The sequence below is a fragment of the Stenella coeruleoalba genome (assembly GCF_951394435.1).
Source record: "Stenella coeruleoalba genome assembly, chromosome: 11".
Classification (NCBI taxonomy): Eukaryota; Metazoa; Chordata; class Mammalia; order Artiodactyla; family Delphinidae; genus Stenella; species Stenella coeruleoalba.
The window spans coordinates 92889664-92901747 of NC_137157.1; the positions used below are offsets into that span (position 1 = coordinate 92889664).

The 12084-nt window shown below is 40.0% G+C and overlaps 1 long non-coding RNA gene across 2 annotated transcripts in view; it reads left to right on the top strand.

Annotated features, from left to right (window-relative positions):
* The first annotated feature begins 1562 nt into the window (after positions 1-1562).
* LOC307193732 overlaps positions 1563-12084 on the top strand; it is a 182769-nt gene continuing 172247 nt past the window's right edge. The window contains exon 1 of one of the 2 annotated variants that reach the window (XR_013830389.1): positions 1563-1628. This is a non-coding gene — a long non-coding RNA (uncharacterized lncRNA). The remainder of the gene's footprint in view (positions 1629-12084) is intronic. The other variant, XR_013830390.1, reaches the window with a different exon arrangement.

A 12084-nucleotide genomic window follows, 5' to 3' on the forward strand; every position in this document is an offset into this window, starting at 1 on the left:
AGCCACAAAAACTCATTTAAAGACCATATGTCACAATTTTAGGGATAGAATTCCCTATGTATAGGAAAGAAGAAACATATGATTTTGTGGTCTATCCAGATTCTTAACTGAAATAGACACTTATGCTCATAAAACCATGAGCGCTGGCTAGTCAAAATGTGAAGATGAAGGAAGTGTGCATGGTGAAAGGGGAATTAAGGCTAATTTCATAAAAGTGGGGGAAGAACTGGCCATTTAAATATTAGGTAAACAGATCCATGAGAGACAAATAATGGCAGTTATGGGAACGTTAGTTCTTTGGTGATGCAAAGTGAATTCTAACCAGCAAACTCATATTTATTGCTCATAACGAATACCTGTCTAGTCAACTTGAGCGATATTAAAGAAATATTAAGACTGTTTTGTCTTCAAAAAAAAACTTACAGTCTTTTTTCGGAAGAAGAGATACATTCATTTGAAACAATTTAAGAACCAACAAATACATATAATCACAACTAAATCGCATAGTTTGGACTACAGTTGTTACTGGAGTTCAGAGCTACATAACTTAATGACACTGGGGGCAGAAACCCTTTAGAATCTCGTGAGGTCTTCGCAGGTAAGTATAAACACAAGAAAGGGGCAGTCGGCAGAAGTAGGCTCACTGAAGACAGAGAATGTCCATTAATCATTCAGCTTTGCATCTCCCACACTCAACAAGCTGGCACATAACAGAGACAGGACTCAATACGTGTTATATATTAAAAGACAAAACAAAACCCACTTTTCTCCTGATCCTAAAAATACACATTGTGGGAATTCCCTGGCGGTCCAGTGGTTGGGACTCTGCGTTTTCACTGTCAGGGGCATGGGTTCAGTCCCTGGTCAGGGAACTAAGATCCCACAAACCACGTGGTGCAGCCAAAAATTACGTAAAAATTTAAAAAATAAAAATACACATTGTGTTTTAGAAAATTTGTACAACATAAAATAGCATACATAAAATAAAGACCATCATGATCCAGTCATCCAGTGATAAATATTGTTAAAAATTTGGTGTATTTCCTTCCTTCCATGACAAGAATACCTTGCTACCCTTCAGGTGTCTGCCCGGCCCACTGCCCTTTTTCTTCACGCTGTCCCCAATCATGCGTCTACCAGGATGCGCCCCTGCAGTCAGGTGGACCAAACGACCTCTGCCCCTTGTTAAAAAGGAAACAACAGGCCCCGGATGGAGTCACTTGTGGTCCCATGGCAGCAGACCAAGACTTGATGCCTAAGCTAATTACAGTTACAACCTTCCCCAGGAATGTGATTCCAGCTAACCCGGGATTTCCTGGTCAGTCCTGGGAAATCTGTGGACAGACCCTTCCATTCCCTTCAGGAGGGTGGCCTTGCCTAAAACAATGCATCTTTGCTAATAATTTCCTTTTTTTCCTGCTCCCTCTCTGCCTTTAAAACCCTTTCCTTTTCTGCAGCTCAGCAAAGTTCCTCTTCACTTGCTAGATGGGATGCTGTCCGATTCATTCAGTAAAGCCAATTAGATCTTTAAGATTTACTCAGTTGAGTTTTTGTTATTTAACAGGTTTGGTGGCAGCAGAGGGACCGAAGGAGACTTCTGATGGCTTCGGGGACAATGAAAAACACAGGTGATGTACCCATGAGCCCCTTTTTGAATTCACTGTCTTTCTTGCCCTTTCCAAGGGCTGTGGGTAATAAGTTTGCTCTTGGTTCTGAACTTTCTTTGCATCGAGCTTCCGATCTATTTGGCTTACAGGGCAGGTCAGCTTATGCTGGTAGATGGTTCTGCTCAGAGCCAACTGAGCTAAGCCCTTAGCCTTTCAGACAATTCCCAGGTTTTAAACAGAAAAAACCCAGCCCTAGGGCTTCCCTGGTGGCGCAGTGGTTGAGAGTCCGCCTGCCGATGCAGGGGACACGGGTTCGTGCCCCGGTCCAGGAGGATCCCACATGCTGTGGAGCGGCTGGGCCCATGAGCCATGGCCGCTGAGCCTGTGCGACCGGAGCCTGTGCTCCGCCACGGGAGAGGCCACAACAGTGAGAGGCCCGCGTACTGCAAAAAAACAAAAACAAAAACAAAACCCCAGCCCTTAATTCTGTTCATATTAGAGCCCCCAGGCCACAGCCTGTACTCATTGAGTCCCCACCATTGGTCCAATCCTTTCCCCAGGCCAAGGTTCCACAGAAATTGTTGGGATGCACAGGCCTTGTCTTAGCCAGGTCACAGTAGCATCTCTTGGTCACTGCTGGTGTGTCAACGTGCACCTTTGTCTCGTTTTATGTAAATAAAGGCTATTGCTAGCGGGGATCTCAGAGGCCAAAAAGCTGCAAAAATTGGTGGCTGCAGGTTAAGCATATAAAGGCTGTTAGAGTGATCGACAGCTAAATCAAAGACAAGCTGACCACGGAACAGGTTAGATCGACAGTAGGTAACCCGCCAACCTCAAGAAAACTTCCGTGCAACAAGGTGCACTGCAAAACACGCACAATCCCCAACCCAGCGGTGCATCTCTTTAGGTTTAAAAAACCCAAAGGCTTAGTTTAGGGAATTCTTCAATTCTAAAGAGTCAAGCACGCCACCTTCTGGCACATCTGCTTATTTTATGTTTAAAAACTATGGTCCCCGAAGCTATCTACAAAAATGGCAAAATCTTACCAAAAACAACCTAGGATTACAATGACCAGTCTGGGGAATGTTCCAATTAGTCATGGTCCTTCATTTAAGAAGTGCGCTTGAAACTATTGTTTTCTGAATTAAACAGAACAGGATACTTGCTTTAATTGGTCTGCAGAGCTCCCCAAAGGCTTCAAGATTCCAAAATAGCTTCATTAGAAAACTTAAGACTGATGCATGCCTCCCACTTCTCCCCTCTGTCCTTCGTTATGTGAAAACTCATCTTTTCCTGCTTGACACTTTGAAAGGATCTTGGACCAACATCATAAAGGTCCTTCAATCTATGGCCTTACAGCTGCAATAGCTCCAAGGCCAGAGACCTAAAATAATACCTGGTTTCCCCACACAGCACCTTCCTAGGGGTCCACCATCAAAGCATGGCCCAAGGATTAATGTTTCCTTTGTAATCAACTGGGGCACCGGAAAAAAGATTGTCCTCAAAGATCCTCTGCAAATTCCTAAATATCCACTCAAATGCCCCCAAGGGAGGGCCCCCATATGGCCACTCCCAGGACTGCTGCAGCTCTGAGGGACCCTCAGGTAAACTGCTACCCTTAAATAGCCAAGAGGAAATTAAAATGAAAATTAATGGAAAATCTTACCAAATTCTGGTAGATACCAGGGCTATACTTCCTACTTTAAATCCCACTCTCAGAAATCTCTTAGAATGAAAAAAAGGTTTCCATAGAGGGGGTATCTCATAAAGTTCAGGAAGAATTTCTATCTCAACCAGTACAAATGGCTCTGGGACCTTTTACCGAAAAGCATTCTTTTTTGCTGTGACCCAGCCCCAGTGAATATATTAGGCAGAGATCTCCTTTCTAAATTACAAGAGCTAAATATGCGTTGCTCACCTTAGAATTTCCTGATCAACCCGAACCTGATCTCTGACGTTTTTCACAGTCTGTCTTTGGTATAGAAGAAGAATTCCGACAAAGATCCCCTAATGTAACCGAGGTGCCTGAAAATCAGTAGGCTACTTCTAATACTGACACCGGGAAAAAAAAAATGCAGAGCCTATAAAAATTCAGATGGATGTGACTAAACCTCTTCGGAAATGGCCTCAATATCCATTAAAGCCTGAAGCCATACAAGGCCTCACATCAATAATAAAGACCTAATTGCCCAGGAATTAGTCCTTCCCTGTGCCCTGTAACGCACTGGTCTCGCCAGTCCGGAAACCTGATGGGAGGGCGTGGTGATTTATCAAAGACTTAAGCGCTAGTAACAAGACAGTCATTCCCTGTTTCCCAGTCGTTCCAAACCCTTTTAACACAAGGTCTGCCACATTTAAGATGGGTCAGTGCTATAGACTTCTGCTCGGCCTTTGTCAGCATCCTTGGAGACCCTGCAGTCAATATTTATTCACCTTTACTTGGAATAATCAACAATATACCTGGACAGTCATGCCCCAAAGGTTCACTGAGGCCCCTTCTTATTTCTCCCAAGCACTCCGTCAAGGTCTAAGCGCCCTCCAGTTCCCCCGGGAAATTGACCCTTTTACGATATGTGGGTGACCTCTTGCCACGCTCAGTTACCAAAGAGGCACCCGTAAAAGAGTCCCTTTATTTGCTGCAACACTTAGCTGAAAAAGGACATAAAGTCTCTAAACAGAATTCCAATTATTTTTGGACACTGTTCATGACATAGGTCAGAGCCTAAGCGCTGAAGACATCCAGGTATCTCCAGAAAGAATTAAGTTAATTGAAGAATTTCCTAGGCCTACAACTAAGAAAGAGCTTCGTGGATTTCTGAGCCTAGCTGGTTATGCAGACTTTGGGTCCCTAATTTTTCTCTATTTGTGTCTCTACTTTATGAACTTACTAAAATTTCAGTTCCCGAGCCCTTTTCCTGGGAAGATAAACTTGAACAGACCTGCATAAGACTAAAAATAGCACCACAAGAGCCACCTGCCCTAGGGCTACCTAATGATTCAAAAACTTAAACCTTATTTGTACATGAAAAAGATAAACAAGCCCTGGGAGTGCTCACACAAGAACAGAGCAATAAACACAGGCCTATTGCCTATTACAGCAGGCAAATGGCTTCAGTTGCTTATACCTATCCCAGCTGCATTAAGGCTATGGCCACAGCGGCAAAGATAGTAGAACCTCAGCAGATCTAACCCTAGGAAATAACATCTACAAGCTCCACACGCTGTCTGAAGTCTTCTTAACTCTGAATTAACTCAGCATTTCTCTGCAAGCAGAGAGCTTTCTGCTTTCACCACCTAATCTACATCTTAAACATTGCAGTGTTTCTATGTGTGTGATGTATGTTTTATTTATTAATTTATTTAAAATTTTATTTTATTGAAGTGTGGTTGACTTACAGTGTTGTGTTAATTTCTGCTGTACAGCAAAGTGATTCACTTACACACATACATACATTCTTTTCCACTATGGTTTATCACAGCATATTGAATATAGTATGCTGTGCTCTACAGTAGGCCCTTGTTGTTTATCCATCCTAGATATAATAGTTTGCATCTGCTAACCCCAAACTCCCAGTCCTTCCCTCCCTCTCCCCCCTCCCCCTTGGCAACCACATGCCTGTTCTTTATGTCTGTGAGCCTATTTTGTAGATAAGTTCATTTGTGTCGTATTTTAGATTCCACACATAAGTGATATCATATGGTATTTGTCTTTCTGCACTTAGTATGATAATCTCTAGTTGCATCCATGTTGCTCAGATTGCAACATTCTCAATCCTGCCACATCACAACCCCTGCCCGACGCAGGTGAGCCGCATGACTGTGAGGCATTAATGTCCCATTTTGTGACACTGCGGCCCCATTTATGAGACACTCCTTTGACTAATCCCGATCTGATTTTGTTTGCTGATGGGTCATCTTGTAAAAGTGAAAAAGGGAATTTCCAAGCTGGTCATGCTGTTACTACTCATTATCAGCTACCTGAAAGGGGAAACCTCCCACAACAAAAGAATGAGGCTGGTTTAAATGAAACACTTGAGAAAAGGAGCACCCTTTGGTAGGAAGTATACCTGTGAAGGGGTTCAGAGTATGCTACTCCCAAACATGCAACTTGGGCATAGGGATATTTTGAGCTGAAGGCAATTGAGAAGAAGCAACACAAGAAAAACTCTGCCCTCTGCTTCTTTACCAAAAAGGAAGGAGGATTCTTAATCACTGGAGACAACTCTATAGAGTCTGCTTAGCCTAGAGCTACCACTAGAGGAATCTATACAACAAACCTTACGAGAACAATCCAGGTCTTCCATCACTTGCCCTTGTATATTTACCTTCCCACAGTTTGTCACCCCAAAAGCCTAAAGCTCTTTTCCTTTACCTTGTCACTCCTCTACAAATTTATTGTGCCCACCTCAGCCTTACTGAGGTAAACTGACAAAATTGTAATATACTTATAGTGTACATGATAATTTGATATAGGCATGCATTATGAAAGGGTTTCCACCATTGAGTTAATGAACATATTTATCACCTCACTTATTTATTTTATATTTATTTATTAATAATTTTTATTTATACTATTTAAATAATTTTTGTAATATTTATAATATTATATTTATAATATTTATTTATTTACTTATGGGTGAGAACACTCAAGTCTTACTCTCTCAGCAAATTTTGATTATACAACACAGTATTATCATCTGTAGTTATCATGTTATACATTAGAGCCTCAGAACTTATTCATCTTATAATTGAAAGTTTATACCCTTTTACTAGCCTTTCCCTGCTTCTCCCACCCCTGACATTATAATCTCTGTTTCTGTGAGTTTGACTTAAAAAAATTTTTTTTAGATTCCATATATAAGTGATACCATGCAGGACTTCCTTGCTGGTGCAGTGGTTAAGAATCCGCCTGCCAATGCAGGGGACACGGGTTCGAGCCCTGGTCCGGGAAGATCCCACATGCCACGGAGCAACTAAGCCCGTGCGCCACAACTACTGAGCCTGCGCTCTAGGGCCCACGAGCCACAATTACTGAGCCCGCGTGCCACAACTACTGAAGCCCGCGCGTCTAGAGCCCGTGCTGCCAACAAGAGGGGCCACCGCAATGAGAAGCCTGTGCACCGCAACTAGAGAAAAGCCTGTGTGCAGCGACGAAGACCCAATGCAGCCAAAAATAAATAAAATAAAATAAATTAATTTTTTAAAAAAAGTGATACCATGCAGTATAAAAAGTGATACCATGCAGTATTTGTCTTTGTCTGGCTTATTTCAGTTAATACAGTGCCCTTTAGTTTCATCCATGTTGTTGCAAATGGCAAGATTTTCTCTTTTTTTTTCATTTTTGAGTCTGAAAATATTCTATTCTCTCCCTTTCTCTCTCTATATATATATCTATCTCTATCTATCTATCTATGTATCTATCTAATAAAGTTTTCTTTTTTGGATGACGTTAATTCTTTTTCTGGCCTAATCACTCTGATGAGGACTTTGAGTATTATGTTGCATCAAAGTGGTAAGAGTGGGCATCCTTGTCTTGCTCTTGATCGTTTAGCATTTTACTGTTGAGTATGTTAGCTGTGGGCTTGTCGTATATGGCTTTAGATAATACATGTTTTTTAATACCCAGTTTGTTGAGAGTTTTTATCATAAAAGGATGTTGAATTTGTTGAATGCTTCAGACGCATTTATTGAGATGATCATACAATTTCTACTCTTCGTTTTGTTAATATGGTGTATCACATTTATTGACTTGTGTATGTTGAACCATCTTGTATTCCAGGGCTAAATCTCATGTGATCATGGTATGATCCTTTTAATGTACTGTTTAATTCAGTTTTCTAATATTTTCTTGAGTACTTTACATCTATGTTCATCAGGAATATTGGCCTATAATTTTCTTTTCTTGTAGGTTCTTTATCTGGCTTTGATATCAGGGTAGTGCTAGCCTTGTAAAATGATTTTGGAAATGTTCCTTCCTCTTCATTTTGGGGGAAGAATTTGAGAAGTGTTGGTATTAATTTTTCTTTAAATGTTTGGTAGAATTTACCAGTAAAGCCATCCAGTCCTGGACTTGTGTTTGTTGGGAGGTTTTCTAGTACTGATTCAATCTCTGTACTAGTAATTACGCTATTCAGATTTTCTATTTCTTCATGATTCAGCGTTGGTAGGTTGTATGTTTCTAGGAATATATCTGTTTCTTCTAGGTTATCTAATCTGTTGGTGTATAATTGTTCATAGTAGTTTCTTATGATTCTTAGTGTTTCTGCATTTTCAGTTGTAATGCCTCCTCTTTCATTTCTGTTTTCATTTATTTGAGTCTTCTCTATTTTTTTTTCTTAGTCTAGTTAAAGGTTTGTCAATTTTGTTTTTATCTTTTCAAACAACCAGCTCTTAGTTCCTATGCTCCTTTCTATTGTCTTCTGGACTCTGTTTCATTTCTTTCTGCTCGAAGTTTGTTATTCCTTCCTTCTACTAACTTTGGGCTTAGTTTGTTCCTTTTCTAGTTCCTTGAGGTGTAAAGTTAGGTTGTTTATTTGAAGTCTTTCTTATTTCTTAATATAGGCATTTATCACTATAATATTCCTTCCAAGCACTGCTTTTGCTGCATTTCTTAAGTTTTGGTATGTTGTGTTTCCACACAAGTTTTTATTTTTATTTTTTATTTTTTTATTGAAGTATAGTTTATTTACAATGTTGTGTTAATTTCTTCTATACAGCAAAGTAATTCAGTTATACATATTTATACATTCTATTTTTGTATTCTTTTCCATTACGGTTTATCATGGGATACTGAATATAGTTCCCTGTGTGCTATATAGTAGGACCTTGTTGTTTATCCATGCTATATATAAAAGCTTACATTTGCTCACCCCAACCTCCCACTCCATCCCTCCCCCAACCCCCTCCCCCTCGGCAACCACCAGTCTGTTCTCTATGTCTGTGATTCTGTTGCTGTTTCGTAGATAGGTTCATTTGTGTCATATTTTAGATTCCACATATAAGTGATATCATATGGTATCTATCTTTCTCTTTCTGACTTACCTCACTAAATCTCAGGTTGCATCCATGTTGCTGCAAATGGTATTATTTCATTCTTTTTATGGCTGAGTAGTATTCCATTGTATATATGTACCTCATCTCCTTTATCAATTCATCTGTCAATGGACATTTAGGTTATTTCCATGTCTTGGCTATTGTGAATAGTGCTGCTATGAACATAGGGGTGCATATATAATTTTTGAATTATAGTTTTGCCTGGGTATATGCCCAGGAGTGAGTGGGATTGCTGGGTCATATGGTAATTCTACTTTTAGTTTTCTGAGGAACCTTTGTACTGTTTTCCACAGTGGCTGCACCAACTTACATTCCCACGAACAGTGTAGGAGGGTTCCCTTTTCTGCACACCCTCTCCAGCGTGTGTTATTTGTAGACTTTTTAATAATGGCCGTTATGACTGGTGTGAGGTGGTACCTCATTGTAGTTTTGATTTGCATTTCTCTGATGATTAGCGATGTTGAGCATCTTTTCATGTGCCTGTGGGCCATCTGTAACCACACAAGATATTTTTTGATTTCCCTTTTGATTTCTTCTTTGACTCACTGGTTGTGCAGGAGCATGTTGCTTAATCTCCACGTATTTGTGAATTTTCCAGTTTTCTTCTTGTAATTGATTTCTAGTTTCATGTAATTGTGGTTGGAAAAAGATGCTGGATATGATTTCAGTCTTCTTAAGTTTATTAAGACTTGTTTTGTGACCTAATATAGGATCTATCCTGGAGAATGTTCCATGTGCTCTTGAGAAGAATGTATATTTTGCTGCTTTTGGGTAGAATGTTATATATATGTCTATTAAGTTCACCTGATCTAATACAAAGTCCAAAGTTTTCTTACTGATCTTCTTTCAGGATAATCTAGTCATTGTTGAAAGTGGGGTATTGAAGTCCTCTACCATTACTGTATTGCTGTCTATTTCTTCCTTCAGATCTGTTAATATTTACTTTATGTATTAGGCCCTCTGATATTGGGTTCATAAATACTCACAATTGCTATATCCTCTTGATGAATTGACCCCTTTAAGGTCATTATATAATGACCTTTTTATCTCTAGCTACACTTTTTGGCTTAAAGTCTATTTTGTCTTATATAGGTATAGTTACCCCTGCTTTCTTTTGGTTTCTATTTGCTTGGAATATCTTTTCCTATTCCTTTACTTGGAATCTGTGTGTGCCCTTAAAGCTAAAGTGAGTCTTGTAGGCAGAATATAGTTAGGTCTTGTTTATTTAATCCATTCAGCCACTCTGTGTCTTTTGATTCAAGAATTTAGTCCATTTAAAGAATTATTGATAGGTATGGACTTCTTATTACCATTTTGTTCATTGTTTTCTGTTTTGTAGTTCTTTGTTCATTTATTTCTCGCTTTGTCTCTTCCATTGTAATTTGATGGTTTCCTGTAGTGAGATGCTTTGATTCCTTTCTCTTTATCTTTTGTGTATCTACTATAGGTTTTTGATTTGTGGTTACCGTGAGGTTTTATAAAACATCTTATAGTTATAACAGTCTGTATTAATCTGGTATCAACTTTTGATTTTCTGAGCCTACTTTTACTGCTATTTGACCTTGATGTGGGGAAAAACCGGAATGTTTGGAAATGGGCAAAAGGGATTACTTGATATCCTTTCAATGAAATCCTGGAACCCTTGGGATTACTTGATTTTATAGAAATGTGCACCTTTGTCAGCTTTTGATTGGGCTCTTTTACAAGTCTACACAGGCAGAAACTGGATTATAAGAAATGGATAGTAATGCAAATAATTCCTTTCATAAAAATGCAGACTGTCTCTTGTGAATGCAACTGTTTATTGTCCTGTGGGTATGGACTAGTTTTTCCTGTATTTGTAAAATGATTTCAGCATTTTTTATCTGCCTATAAGTGTGCAGTAGTTTGAGTTCTCCTTTGAGCAGTTGTAATATTATACTGGTTCTACTATTAATTAATGAGTTAGATAAAATGTTTGACATATGTTCCTTTTTATTATCTGACAGTTGGCAAAGATTCTCTCCTTGATCAAACTCTAGCTGTGCTTCTCTGAGCCCTTTCTTGACTAGGCTCAACCTTGTCCTTTAAAGACTTGGGCAAAACACTGACAGCCCACAGCTACCTCCCTAGGCTGACCCAACCCAACGCCCGGCCCCCACACATACACCTTAAAGTGCCTGCCTGAGAAAACTCAAGACTGCCAACATAATTTACTGTTTGTTCCAGCCAACACCTGAATATAGGGTCCCTGTTCCCAGTCTCTGTAGGAGGAGAGAAACCCAACAAACCCAGATGGTTTCAGGCAGACCAACCTCCCCTTCCTGCTTCTTGTAATTTATCCCTCCCCTGACTCTACTGAGTCCCCAGTCACTCCTTCCTTATTCCCGCATTCTCCCTGCAAAGTGCACAAGTCCAAATTGAGTTCATGCCGGACACTTTTCTTTATTGCAGTTGTATATTACTGATTAAAATCGGTCCTTACTACTTTAACTAGCTTTGTTTATCTTTGACAGAGTCATGACTTTAAAGAAATTATCTCCCAACACTGATTAAATTACCTAAAATCTCTGGACTTCATGTTCCCTTCAGGCTCTTTGATTGTCTGCTTCATTGAGACAAAGGTGGGTAGAGATATCAAGGTTCTGTTAGTGGTTGTGTTCTTTTGTTTTTTTTTTAATTTAATTTTTTAAATTTATTTATTTTTGGCTTTGTTGGGTCTTCGTTGCTCTGTGTGGGCTCTCTCTAGTTGTGCGGGCTTCTCACTGTGCGGGCTTCACTTGTTGCGGAGCACGGGCTCTAGGCGTGCAGGCTTCAGTAGTTGTGGCTCATGGGCTCTAGAGCGCAGGCTCAGTAGTTGTGGCACACGGGCTTAGTTGCTCCTTGGCATGTGGGATCTTCCCGGACCAGGGCCCGAACCCATGTCCCCTGCATTGGCAGGCAGATTCTTAACCACTGCACCACCAGGGAAGTACCAGTGGTTGTGTTTTAATCAATGACTTAGTTATTAACACATTTGCAGATAATATAGGTATAATATAAAACAGTAGTTAAAGGCTTAGGCTCCAAAGGCAGTTTGGAGTTGAATACTGATTCTGCCTCATATTAAATGAAGGGTAGGAGAGAGTGATCTGAAGAAGGAAACAATAAAAGCACTTGATTTTGAGGCTAAAAGGAAGTACTTGGGCTTAAAAGTACATGTACAAAAGATGTCCCGAGGAGGTGTAAAAGAAAAACTGATTTTGTCACTTGTTAAAACGCTAAGGCACTATTGTGCTCAGGACTATTGTGATAGGCATAGGGACTACTTCAGTGGGGCTTCGCAGTAGGGGAGAGAGACTTGGCTTAGCTGTGAATACAATAAGGAAAAGTGGGAATTCATAACCAAGGAGCAGGGGAGGGGAGGGGATGGAAAATTACTAAGGAAGCTTTAGGGGTAAGTGGG